This window comes from Zonotrichia leucophrys, chromosome 14 (assembly GCF_028769735.1).
Source record: "Zonotrichia leucophrys gambelii isolate GWCS_2022_RI chromosome 14, RI_Zleu_2.0, whole genome shotgun sequence".
In the NCBI taxonomy this organism is placed as follows: Eukaryota; Metazoa; Chordata; class Aves; order Passeriformes; family Passerellidae; genus Zonotrichia; species Zonotrichia leucophrys.
Window position 1 is genome coordinate 7,920,984 of NC_088184.1, and position 12,687 is coordinate 7,933,670.

Here is a 12,687-nt window from a genome sequence, read left to right on the forward strand (position 1 = left end):
CTCTGCAGCAGCTCCAGCACAACAGAGGTGCCAGGGCTCTCATTCCCAATTCCTAGAGGAGTATTAATTGTGTATCAGTTGAGTATCCCTGATAATTCCATCTGTACAAGGCTTCTTACTCTCTTGGGACGTTACAGCTTTGAGATCACAGCCTGCAGCTGCAGCATCATAACAACATTAGTGCAAATATAATCACATCTCTCAATAGTATTAGAGCTGGCTGCATGCAGTAAATGACATTTCCATTAAAACACATGTCAATCTGTACACTAATATTTGAAAAAAGCCTGTGTGTACACAACAGGCATTGATTTCACATAAAGTGTCCCTCAGTTCAACATACCCTGAGGTTAACACTGAGACACAATGAATATGGCTATGAACCATGTTCTTTAATGTTTTCTGCTTCTATGATTTGGGATTAGAAACCATATTACCCCATGGATTCGGGATTAAAAACCATATTTCCCTGTGGATTTGGGATGACCCGTCGATTTGGGACTAAGCTATATTACCCTGTGGATTCGGAACTAAACCATATAACCCTGTGGATTCAGGGAGGCTGGATTTGACCACTGGATTTGACCACATAAGCCTGTGGATTTGGGGAAACAGGATTTGAGTACTAAACTATTGGAAAAACGTATCAATTACAGCTATTGGTGTTTGTTAAATATGAGTGTAAAAGACCTTAAAGATAAGTGCTTTGTAAAAAGCTATAGAACTGAAATAACATTTAGAAATATATATATACTATAATATGCTGTTTGAACACTTGTATAGCTCCTAGTTTTAAATGAAATGTACAAATATGTCATAATGCTAATTTATTTGAATATGTACTTCTGGAAATGCTGCAACTCTGTGGTTAAAAGAAAAAGGGTGAATTGTAGGGTGACACAGTATAGGTAAATGGAGGTGATGTAGAATGTAATCTTACCCCCAACGAGTTGCAGCTGGACCTTATTACTAACGAGTAGGAGCAGGCTGGATGATAACAGGCTGCACCTGTAACCAATAAGAATTAGTGGTACAAAAGAGGAGTGAGAGAAGTCAGAGGTGTGAGATGGTTGCTGTGAGGACTGAGAAAGGTCAGTGCTTGGAGGAGCTGCTTGCAAAAAAAAACCATCGAGGAGGTATGAAACTCTGAGGCTGTGGAATCCTTGCACCATAATGACAATAGAACTGTTGTAATGTATAGGACAACAGGGAATGGTCCTGGGGAGGATTCTGGCACAGACTCTTCCTCTGATATTTTTCTTTCCAACATCTTTGGTTTTCCACAGAACATCTCATTTACCAAGATTTGTGGGTTTTGCCTTTTCCTAAGGGGTACCATGCTGTGCTTTAGTTGTAGCAGACACAAATGTGTAGAAAGATTGGTAATAAATTAATTTTAAATGGAAGCACAAATCTGATGAGCAGTGGCTGAAGGAGTTTATCCTGGAGGAAAGCATAAATTTCTCTCCAGTTCCATGACAGGAGGCTGGAGCCAGGTGTGGTCAGGCTTTGCTCACAGGGAACAAGCAACAGGATGAGAGGAAACTGCCTCAAGTTGTGCTGAAGTGGTGTGGGGTAGATCTATGAAAATTGGAGTGGGTATTGGGGAACATTTCTTCCCCAAGGAATTGCCAAGGACTGGAGCAGGCAGCCCAGGGCAGTGGTGGAGTCACCATCCCTGGAGGCATCCAAGGGGACAGGGTTTGCTGGTGGATGTGGCAGTTAATGTTGATTTGAGGATCTTGGAGCTCTTTTCCAAACGAAATCGTTCTGTGCTTCTAACAACAACAATTCAATTGTTTTAAATGGAAATCTTTATCTTAACTATAATTATCTCTGCTATTGCTGCAGGCCAGCAAGTGGCCTGCAAAACTTTAAAAAATAGATTAACAGTTGGACTCAATAATCTTAAAAGTGTTTTTCAACCTAGATAATTCTATAATTCCATTTTCTCATTAGTCATAAAGACCTGGCTTTGCAAGGTTCTGTGAAATTCAGTAAAATTCACAGATAACAGAGGTAGGGGTGTCTCTCCTTTTGTCAACCATATAGCTGACAGAATCATGCAGATAACAAATATTGCCCTTAGCTCCATTTTCTCTTGTTAACATTATACTATTTGTGACCATACAATAGTTAGCAGATTTTTGCCTAAAAGATTATTCTGAAAGGGAGAGAGTAGATTGAAAATCCCCTCAGGATGTCTTCAAGTAACAAAATGAAAGATTGAAAAACACTTTTAAAAGTACTTGCTAGGGTCTGCACTTCTGTGAGTGTATTTCTTGTGTTATTTAACAGAAATCAAGAAACTCTACCCTGGTGTAGGTGACTGATCTATCACGATTCTTGTTTTCCATATCATAACATCACGCTCTCACAGATTGCAGAGGTTTTCCAGACTCTTTCACCATCTCCTGCAAAACCTTCTCCAAAGGAGCTTTGGGAAATTCTGTGAACAATAAAACTGATCAATGTGAAATCTATTAACTGTCTTTTAATTCTACAATATCACAGAACTCCTCCATATGAACACTTTGCTATGCAAATTGTCTTTTAAAAATTAAAAAAAAAATTTTTATGAGCCACACACTATGCATTTTCCTTACTCCTTCCAACAGACACTGGATAAAATATTTTCAGACATGACTGTGGCTGCCTTTGGTGGGATTCATTAGTGAAAAATCAGAACTTGTAGGGATAACATGGCTAGGAGCAGGGTTTGGAATACCTGCATCAGTTTATAACTTAAAAATGTTTGCAAAGAACCAACTGAAGCTTGGCTGCCTGCTTTGTTATTGCCATGCTAAATGTGAGTTTAATTTTAGTTATTGACAGTACATCAGATGGCACTTCCCCTTTATGTGGAGCTTTAACAACTTGTTCTGGAAAATGATGCAATTTTCCTGTGGTGGTTTTTTTTTTTTCTTTTTAAAAAATGAGATGCAGTTGTTCTAACAGCCTCTGGCAATCTGGAGAAGAACATGCAGGTGGGGTTTGCTTTGCACATGTTCCTGCTGTGTGCAGGGCTTGTTTACTGCTCAGCAGAGCAAATTGCTGAGTGTCCTTCTGGAGGTCTCAAACAGTTTAGCAGAGAAATCAGAAATTATGTCGCAGGGAGTGTCGTTTTTCACTAAGTGTCAAGTCAAGCTAATAGTTTGTGAAGGGTCACTGCCTGCTGTTCCCACAGAACCTTGCAGGAAAATCCCTTTTGGCGTTATTTCTACAGAGGTCTGCGTTGTTTCCCACTCAGATCAAGTGGAAGGACTTTCCTTAATGCTTATTCATTTGCTGCTAATCAGTCTCCATAATAGAGGTCTGCACACTTTTCTTCCCTTTCATATCTGATTTGGTTGAACTGTTTACTTTGGAGTATTTTTATTTTCCCATTACTGGTCTGGTTTGGTAGTGTTTTTGTTTTTTGTTCTGTTTTGTTTTTATATTTATTAAGGAATGTCAGTCTCAGAGAGATTAGAAACAAATAAATTATACTGTACTTCAGAGTCAGAACAGGAGTGATGTCTCGTTCCATCATTTTGCTAAGCTTTATGCAACAAGAGAGGCATATTTGAGGATCATACTGTCTGCAAATATTGAAATATTACTTTTATTTTTTAAACAAGGTAACGTCCAGTGTTCTTTTGATTGAACATGGATAAGAGAAGAAAAGTTTTCTCTTTTCTGTCCTTCCATGCAGTTATTTTAACTATTTCCCCAGGAGAATTGCTTACATCTTTTGAATTCCTGAAAATGTAGGTGTTATCCCAGGAATAGACAGTGGGGACTTGTGCCCTCAGGAGCTGGGGGTGTAAACAGAACATGCTGGCCCTTTCTGTGAGATGGTGATGAGGCAGACCCAGTAAATGACTTTGCTGAGCCCTGTCAGTGCAGGAGAGGGATGTTCCACAGCCTCCTCAGCTAATGCACACCCTGCTCTGCTGCTGTCAGCCAGGCTGATATTGCAAAGGAAAGGGAACGAGGAAAAAACCAAGAAAACTTGTGTGAGTACAGCTTCAGCACGTGTTTGGAGGATGTTTCAGCCCCAGCCTGGAGAGATTAATCTGTGGGAAGCTCCAAAGCCACAGAGAATAAAGGATGATATAGATTCCCCAGCCTGGAGTGTTGCAGCGGTGCTGACCTAATCTGTAACTTCAGTGTGTCTGCTGATCCCTGGTGACAGAAGGGCAGGTGATCCATATGTCATCCCCTGCCATCCATAACTCCAGTAAAAGCTGCTCTGATAACATCCCTGTGATGCTGCAGATGTGGCCAGTGGGACTTGGCCTCGTGGAGCTGGCTTCTGCAGAGTCAGCCTCTCCCTGCCTGCAAGTGCTGGAAAACAACCTGCGAGCAAAGTAAACCTGTCAGAGGAGAGATCAGTGCTCTGAAGCTTTACTTTGAAATAAAGTGACTGAATTCTGATATTGTGATGTGAAAATCCACTGGGATTCCACGTGGCACACATCAACACATCTTACCTTGTACCTCCACTTGTCCAAGGCCAAGTAGGCTCACTGCATCCTCTCAGGAGAGGGCAACACAAAAACTAAACCTAAATCTCCTTCTCCCAGCCACTCAAACAAGAAGCTGTCCCTCCTCCCTTGCCAGGTAAAATTGAAAAGGATTTTTGATATAATGAGCAACACTTAGAAATGCAACACAAAAATTCCCATCTCTTCTCAAACTACTCTTTGAAGTGCCCAAAAATTCACTGGAAATGATCAGACACGAGGTCTGCTCTAAAGAGTTTGTTAGTGAGTTTAGCCATAGCAGGCATCCTGCTGGAGGCTCACTCAGGTAGGATGAGTGTGACAGAAAAGCTTGGATATTGCTTTAGTGGTGACAAATTTTAAAGGATTTGTTAGATTTATTTCAGGGGTGAGGCCTATAGTAAGAACACAAGATGATAATTAACAGAAGTGAAATAAAGTTAATGTACAGAGGGAAAAACTATTGTGCAGCATAGTGAGGGAGAGAATGATGTTCATGATGAAATCTGATAATTAGGCTCTTGCTGGGGGGATTTAGAGAGCCCCCACATCTTTGTACAGGGGGTACGAGTCCTATAATATTCATTGGAATGCTTCTGAAGTAACACGAGGAAGTGCTATTTTTTTCTCTCCTTAAACAAGAAGTAAACTTCTGCCCTGTGGTGCTTCTGCTAGACCTGAGAAAGGTGTCAAAGTACAAATGACAGATTTTATTCTTAGTTTCCAAGCAGGAGTGTTTATTCTCAGACTTTCCAGCCCATTTGGATGAAGAACAATCTCTCCAGATGGCCACACTCATTTGTTCAAGGGCTGGAAAGCAAATTCCTGTTCTTGAATGTTCCAGCCATATTGTAGATGTATTAATGAGATTAAAAGTAATGCCTTGTTCAAGTCCTTAATTTCCCTTAAGGGGCTTCTGAGAACACAGACCCAGGCCTGGCTTTCCTGTTCTTTCTTCCCCTTGTTGGTGGCTGCCACTGCTGTTTCCCTCCCCCTCAAAGCAGATGGTGTTGCTTCCCTTCTGCTGAGTCCAATTTGACCATTTCTGTTTATCATACAAACCTCTTGAGGCTTTTATTCAATCTCCAGGGAACTTTGTCTCATCCTGCAGTCTTATGCAGTTAATGTAGCAAAATTCAGGTTAGGAAATGAATACATTTTGCTGTTTCATTTCATTTACCATTAAGCTTTAATTTTCCTTTTCCTGTTTTGTTCTGGTTGATACACCTCCCAAACAGGCTGTTCTGATCTTAAAGCTCATTCAAAATTGGGTTATCTGTCTTTTCCCCCAAAAAGAAATATTGACATCATCATAAAAGTGTGGTGTTTATGTATGAATGCCATATTTATATCAGTTAATATGAAAATATATTGGCTTGCAAAAAGTATCTGCTTAACCTTGGGCATATATATTTCTTTTTTTGCTGAGTTTTCCAAGTGGAACATACTAGACTAGCTGCTGGCTCAGTATGAAATATGTACATGTGACATTCAACATTAAAGCTGGGTGAAATACCTGTAGTAAAAGGCTTATTCATTGCTGTAGGGAATCAAAGAATCAGAAGGAAATAGAAAAATAGTGAAATCTTTTACAAAAAGAAATAACAGGCTCCATTTTTGTGTGTGTATATCTGGCTGAGGAATAAATTCAATCTCTGCTAAAATCAAATATCCTTTATTTATGAATTTATGGGAGTCCATTTGGAAAATAAAAGGCAGTTACAGATCAACAGGGAGGAATTGTGGGCACAAGAATTTAATGAAAAAAAATCCTTGCAACTTTTCTTTAGTTGCATTGTTAAATAAATGTGAGCAGACCAGTTGTCTGAATGAAGACATCATTCCTAAAGTATTCTTGACTAAATGCTAATAATTCCTTTCCAATAGGAATCTCAATAAATTTCTATATTACAAAGTTGTTTCTATTGCAGAAATTAGGATGAGATCTGGGAATGGAAGTGTTGATATAGAAATATCTAGATGGAAAACAGAACAAGTGCAAGAACTCTGCTACTTCTGTGCACAAAGGAGGCTGAGAAGGTTCACAGACTCTTGCACTTAAAAGCAGAAAGCTTTTTCTAAATATGAATTTTCTTCATGTGCTTGTCTGTCCAACCATAATTATCCATCCTCCTTTTTCTCCGATTACATGCTGTATAATGTTTAGCAGCTATTCCAAGAAGCAGCTTATTCCTGTGTGACAAGATTTAATTAAACTTCCACTGAAATAATTAGTGAGGGTATCTCAAAAGGCTTTTTAAAATCAATGCAGTACTGAGAACCAAATAGAGTTAACACTGTCATCGAAGATCAAAGTCACCAAAGAACGTGACTGAAAATTAAACCCCCAGCAACAGAGTAATGAAGAAGCAAAGTGAAGCAGTTGTGATTTTCTGCCTCTTGGGTCCTACCTACAAATTGATTTGACATGGAAAATTTCCCTCAGGAAGCTTAAAAATAGTAAATTTCCATTAATTACATAGCAAAGAATGTTCTTTCTATAATTTATAATCCATTAGGAAGTTGGTTTGGTTTTTTATTTTTTGTTGCCTCTTACTCAGTTTATCTGGGTTTTCTGCTTTGCCAATAGAGGTTGGCTGGAGGTTGGATTGAGTGGTTGTATTTTCTGTTGTAGTAGTTTTCTTGTTTAGCCAGAGGCACAGGAAGGGTGCTGAACAGAGTAAAGTGCCCAAAGCAGGCGAGTCCTTGGGCACGCCAGAAATCCCAGGCTGCAGGCACATTCTTGAGGCTCTCGGAACTCCTTCAAGCAGGACACTCTCATCCCTTTGTGGGGAGCAATTTGTATGGGGAACCAAATCCTCCCTGTGCCTGGGGACTGTGCCGATGTAAATTAGACCAGGGACTGATAGATTTTTGGGGGAGGTGGATGAAGGTGCCTTGTGATTTCTGCCCTCGCTCCTGTGCTGTGCTGAGCTGCTCTGGGTGGGTGCAGGATCTGCAGAGCTGCAGCAATGAGTGGGGCACAGTTTTCTCTGTGGAGAAATTGTTCCAGTGAAGGTAACTCTGCAGGAGGAAATGCTCAAAAACCTTCTCATCTAGTTTGCATTATAGGTAAATTTTTCCTCAGGCATTGACATTTTATAGGTCCCACTTTTGTTTTTAAGCACCATAATACACAGTGAGCTTCTGGATTTCATAGCTGTACAACACCACCTACGCCACAAACTTGGCAAGATTTTAAACTGGCCCTTTATACATGTGCAAGATTCTTCAGAGCTGCAGCATCAAGTGTGGAAAACATGAATTTGGCACATGCTGAATTGCCATGGCCTCAGGTCAGCAGACAATGGTTCATGAGGGAGAGTTCCCTGCAGGTGGGGAAGTGTTCCTGGCTGCTGTGCTGTCCCTGTGAGACTGCCAGAGGGTCAGGGCAAGGCTGGACCCTCCTGCCCTGGGGGAGCATCCTGGTGCTGGGACCTCCTCCTCCTGCCAGGGCTCGTTCAGTTTGTTGTTGTGCCAACAACTGGGACAGCAGCTGAATTTCTGTAGTATTTACAACAGAATCCCTCTGATTTGCACTGCCTGATGCGAAGGAGTGCACCCCTGGGTAGAACTGTGATTAAAATATCAAGAGCTCAAAGAGAGAAGGGTTTTAGTGGGTATGTGCTGTATGTCACAGGTTTGTCATCTCTGCTGAGCTCTGCTGTGCTTGGGTTGAACTGTGAAAAGCTGAATAATTTATTCAGAAAGTTATGCTAACTCAGTATGGCACTGAAACGCTGAAGATTAATAAATAATTAATAATAAACATTTATTCTTCAGCCATGTGCTCACACATGAGTCACTCAAGCCTTACTGAATTTACTGAGCACTCAAATGCAGCTCTCTGTGCCGGCAGGATCAGGATTCCTTCAGTATTTCTGTTCTGCAAAAAAAGAATTCCTTTAAGGCCTCCTTAAAGAATTTCAACTAAATAATTAAAATCGGGAACAATAAGCTATGTTTTTGATGTGTAGATAGGTATGTAGATATGTGAGTTCCTATATCTGTAGATAAATAGAATTGAGGCCAATCTGTAAGCAGTAGGAAACAGCTGGGACGAAGCACAGTGAAATACAGTCCAAACAGAAGTGGTAGAAAGTTACTGCAATCTAATGTTTTTCCCCAGTGACTTAGCACCTTCAGAGCAAGCAGAGCAAAATGACTAAAAAGGCTGGGTTTGGGTTTTGGTTTTGAAGTGGGCATGAAACAGCAAAAACTGCAGCTTAAAGTTGTAGCGACACAATGCTAACGTGCAGTGTTAAATATTATGGTTATTTTTCACATCCTGGTAAATGCCTTTGACAAGGACAAATATATTTTATAATAAAGGATAGTAAGTGGAAGGCTGGAACCTCTTAAATTATTGTGTATGTTGTGATATTCCAGTGATTTCACTTTGAGGCGCTGTGTCCTCAATATATGTACAAGGGTAAAATCAGAGTACTGACTGATGAGATGAGTATTCAGCACAACTCCCATGCAACGAGGGATTGGCAATGGAGAAAAGAATTGCTCTTTTTTGAAGGTAAAAACCTGATCCTGTTCAAAAGCCTTTCCTGCTGAGGATCCTCATTCACATTCATAAATTTTGTTGTATTCAAGCAGGAGAGGCTGTGGTGTGTTCTCTTTGAGAAATGAGATGTACTTTTAAAATAGACTTCTAAATATACTTCTAAACTAATCCTACTAAATATACCTTATATCTATGGCACCATAATAAATTATTATTTTAAATATACAGTCAGGTATTTAGATATTTTACTTCTGTCCACTTAGAATGATTGTTTTATGGTCATCTAAGTGTCTCATACTTGGGCAAAAAATAAGCCTAGTGCTTAGCAATTTTTTTTTCCTAGGTTCTCTGCTGAAATGTTTAGGAATGAGGTCTTTAATGGGTCTTCTGACAGTAATAATTAGACAGGATGAGACCACAGAGGAGACCTAGTATTTACAGAATAATGAAAATTATATCTGCCTAAGTGATGATGGGAAAAGAACAGGATTTAAAGAAAATTTGTTTTCTCATTTCCTAATTTCTAAAAAATTGTGGGACAACATGGCAGTCACTCCTGTAATCACACTTGATTGATGTATGGATAACCACAGTGTAGTGCTCATTCATTACATATATATAAAAAAAACACTTTCCTAAATGCCCCTTGGATAATTAAATAAATGTCTTTACCAAAGCAGGCTTTGAGTCATGATGTCCTGGGAGGCTATCACCACTTCCAGCAACCCTAATCACCATCTCAGAGAATGGAAACACACTTAATCAGCAAACCAGGCTACTCCCTGTGAATGGGCAGGGGAGGTGGCCTGCAGGCCTTTTATCAGGCTGGGTGAATAATGGAATGTTTACAATGAACTTGTCCCTTTACTGCTGGGAGTTGAGGATTGCTCATGGAGCCCAGAAATGCTCAGGTTTGTGGCTGGCAACTGAGTGGAGTGCTTAGAGTCAGCCTGGTTTCCCTGGGTGATGCTGCTCAGTAAATGAATATTCTTATTTAAGGGCATTCTTAGGGCAGCTCCAGCTCCATGGGGAGGACTTGAAATATTGCACCTGTGTTGAAGTGAAGGGTGGTTTGAACTGGGTGAGCCACAATGCTGGGCTGGAGCACCCAGGATGCCCCATTTGCTGCAGCTGGTTGTGTCTGTGACTTTTGGAACACTTGAACCTAAATCTCTGGGTGATTTTCTTTTCTTGCTCTTTATTTTTTCTTTTTCTATTTCAAGCTGTTGCTCTCAATACTGATTTTGGTATCTGTCAGTTTAATTTCTTTGCTGCAAGTACCTTAAATAATAGCTTACAATAGCTAAAATGTAATGATTTGTTACATTTTTATCCTGGCAGAAGTTAACCTTTCTGGGACCACAGGTCTTTGATATTGTTTATTAAACCAGTTTCCTCATGACATACAGCAAAGAGACACTAAAAATGCAAGAGCTCAGTCACAGTGCTTCAGGCAAGAGATAATGGTGTGCACCCAGGGGGAGGGAAAGGTCTTCCAGGGAATATTGAGGCAGATCAGGTCACTGCAGCCAGGATCAGCATTCCAGCTTACAGTGCTTCTGACAGGAACATGCTCGAGATTGTCTCAAATTCACATCTGGTTTGCCAGCTGGTAAGGAGTGGGACAGAATGACACAAACCAGAACAAACTCCGACCACAATCCACCAGGATTTGGGATTTTTGCATGAAGTGCTCAGGTTGGACATGTCACACAGCGTATGTCTAGGCAGTCTGTGGTTGATGAAAGAGCCTGTGCATGTTGGAGATGAGCAAGTTAAGTTTTAAAAAATAGAGATTGAGTTGTGAGCAAAGACAAGACATGATCAGTGTATATCTTCTTTCAAAAAGTTAGCTGTAGGGAAAATCTAAATTGTGGTGGATAAGTTTGAGATGACATAAGGCTGTTGTCAGTCACCTGGTGAGGCTGTTCCTGGAACAGCTGCCGCTGAAGAGAGATCCTTCCCTTTGTGTTCCTCTGGAGCGAATCTTTGCACATGCTCTTGATGGCTGCTCTGTGGAGGTTTCTTCTGAGCCCATCTGCCACTGGCAGAGATGCTTGGGAGACTGTGGAGGAGGTGGCAGCACTGTTTTAGCAAGCAAAACTTCAAACCATTTCATTTTGATTAATAAAATGTGTCTTTATGACTAATGGAACAAAGAGAGAGACCATCTTTCTGCTAATTCAGTCATTCCTATTTCTTCTCCTCCAGAAGCTTTTAGGTCAAGAGGGGGCAATGTCCACAGGTGAAAAGTGAGACTGCTCAGTATTTGGTGACCCCCCCTGCCAAAGCAAGCATCTGTAGGCAAAAGATATATTGCCATGGGTACTACTGTGTATTTAATAAATAAAATGAAACATGAGTATTTTGATTTGTTTTAAAGGGCTTTAGAAGAATTCATAGTTCTGGGGAGATCACCATCACTTGATCCATTGAGCTCTTGATCCATTGCTCTTTTTCCTCTTGGAACCAGGAGAAGGAAGTTTATGCTGATGAGTCTGTTTTGCAAGAAGGTTAAACTTTGCTGCTACCTGGAGACAAGAACAAGGACAAGGGGCATAGGGCATCTAGAGACAGTTGGTGTCTAAAAAAATCATTGAAAGAGATTAGATGCTGAGATAACTGTGATACAGAAAAGGAAATTCAGGGTGCCTGAGGGACTGGGTGTGATAGAAGTCTGTGTGTGTTGGCAGTGTCGTGTTAAAGTGGGAGAGAATGTGCACTTGGAGAAGCAGATGGGATAGAAAGTGAGATTGTAATTGTTATCATGTTGTGGGATGTTTAGTGTGTGGTTGAAATTTTCATGAATTAGTTTATCCTCAGCAGTAAACCTTTTATAAACACTTTTCTTGGTCAGCCCCATTTCCAGCATGCAATGGAAGTTACAAAATAAAGCTGGGGGAAATACCATGCTGAGCACAGCTAATATTTGCCTGACAGCAGTGATAAACAGCCAGAAAGCTGTGTTTATGCATGAAAATTGTCCTTCTGGCTTTAGTTACTTAAAAAAAAAAGTGTTTTTCAAAACAGCCTAAGAAGTCTCTTTTCCCAGCACTCTATGGAGTTTGTGTTGCAGCCTTGCACTGGAGAGCCAATCCCATAGAGCAGAGCATGTTATGTGAAATAATTGGAAAATGGAGCTTTGTGAAAATGTCATTTGAAGCAATGTGGAATTGGCTGGCTGCCTTCTATTTACTTCTAAGTTCTCCAATTGTTTAAATACCACCTTTGTAGCAGCAGTGCCATTCACTTGACAATTTGTCTTTTTATTCCTGATAATATGCGTGTGGGACACAAAAACAGCCATTCTACTTGTGATCATCAAACTTCAGCTGAATTTCAGACAAAATTTGGCAGATCTCCAGATAAAATATTACAGAGCAGCTCAGGCAGGCATTAGCGTTTGTTGCTTATACAGTTTGTGCCTTGAAATCTCTATTGCTTCTGATGTGTTCAAAAATAACAAGTTATTGTTTCCCTAAAACACAATTTGAAGTACAGCTGAATGGAATTTTGCATTTTTGCATGGGATTGTGTGTTTTGGAACAGAAAAGACTAAATGTTGTAGTGCAGGGGAGTTTTAGAGAGCAGCCCTCTCCTGCAGCCGTTTGCAGGGTGCTGGTGTCACAGCCTGGCCAAGGCACAGCCAGGCTCTCCTGCTCCAGCTTGGGAAGGAAGGATTGG

At 40.5% G+C, this 12,687-nt stretch overlaps 1 long non-coding RNA gene across 2 annotated transcripts in view; it reads left to right on the top strand.

Moving 5' to 3' along the window:
* The first annotated feature begins 1,051 nt into the window (after window positions 1–1,051).
* The window catches only part of LOC135453909 (uncharacterized), a 75,665-nt gene continuing 64,029 nt past the window's right edge, over window positions 1,052–12,687 (top strand). Inside the window, exon 1 of one of the 2 annotated variants that reach the window (XR_010441992.1) lies at window positions 1,052–1,136. This is a non-coding gene — a long non-coding RNA (uncharacterized LOC135453909). The remainder of the gene's footprint in view (window positions 1,137–12,687) is intronic. The other variant, XR_010441993.1, reaches the window with a different exon arrangement.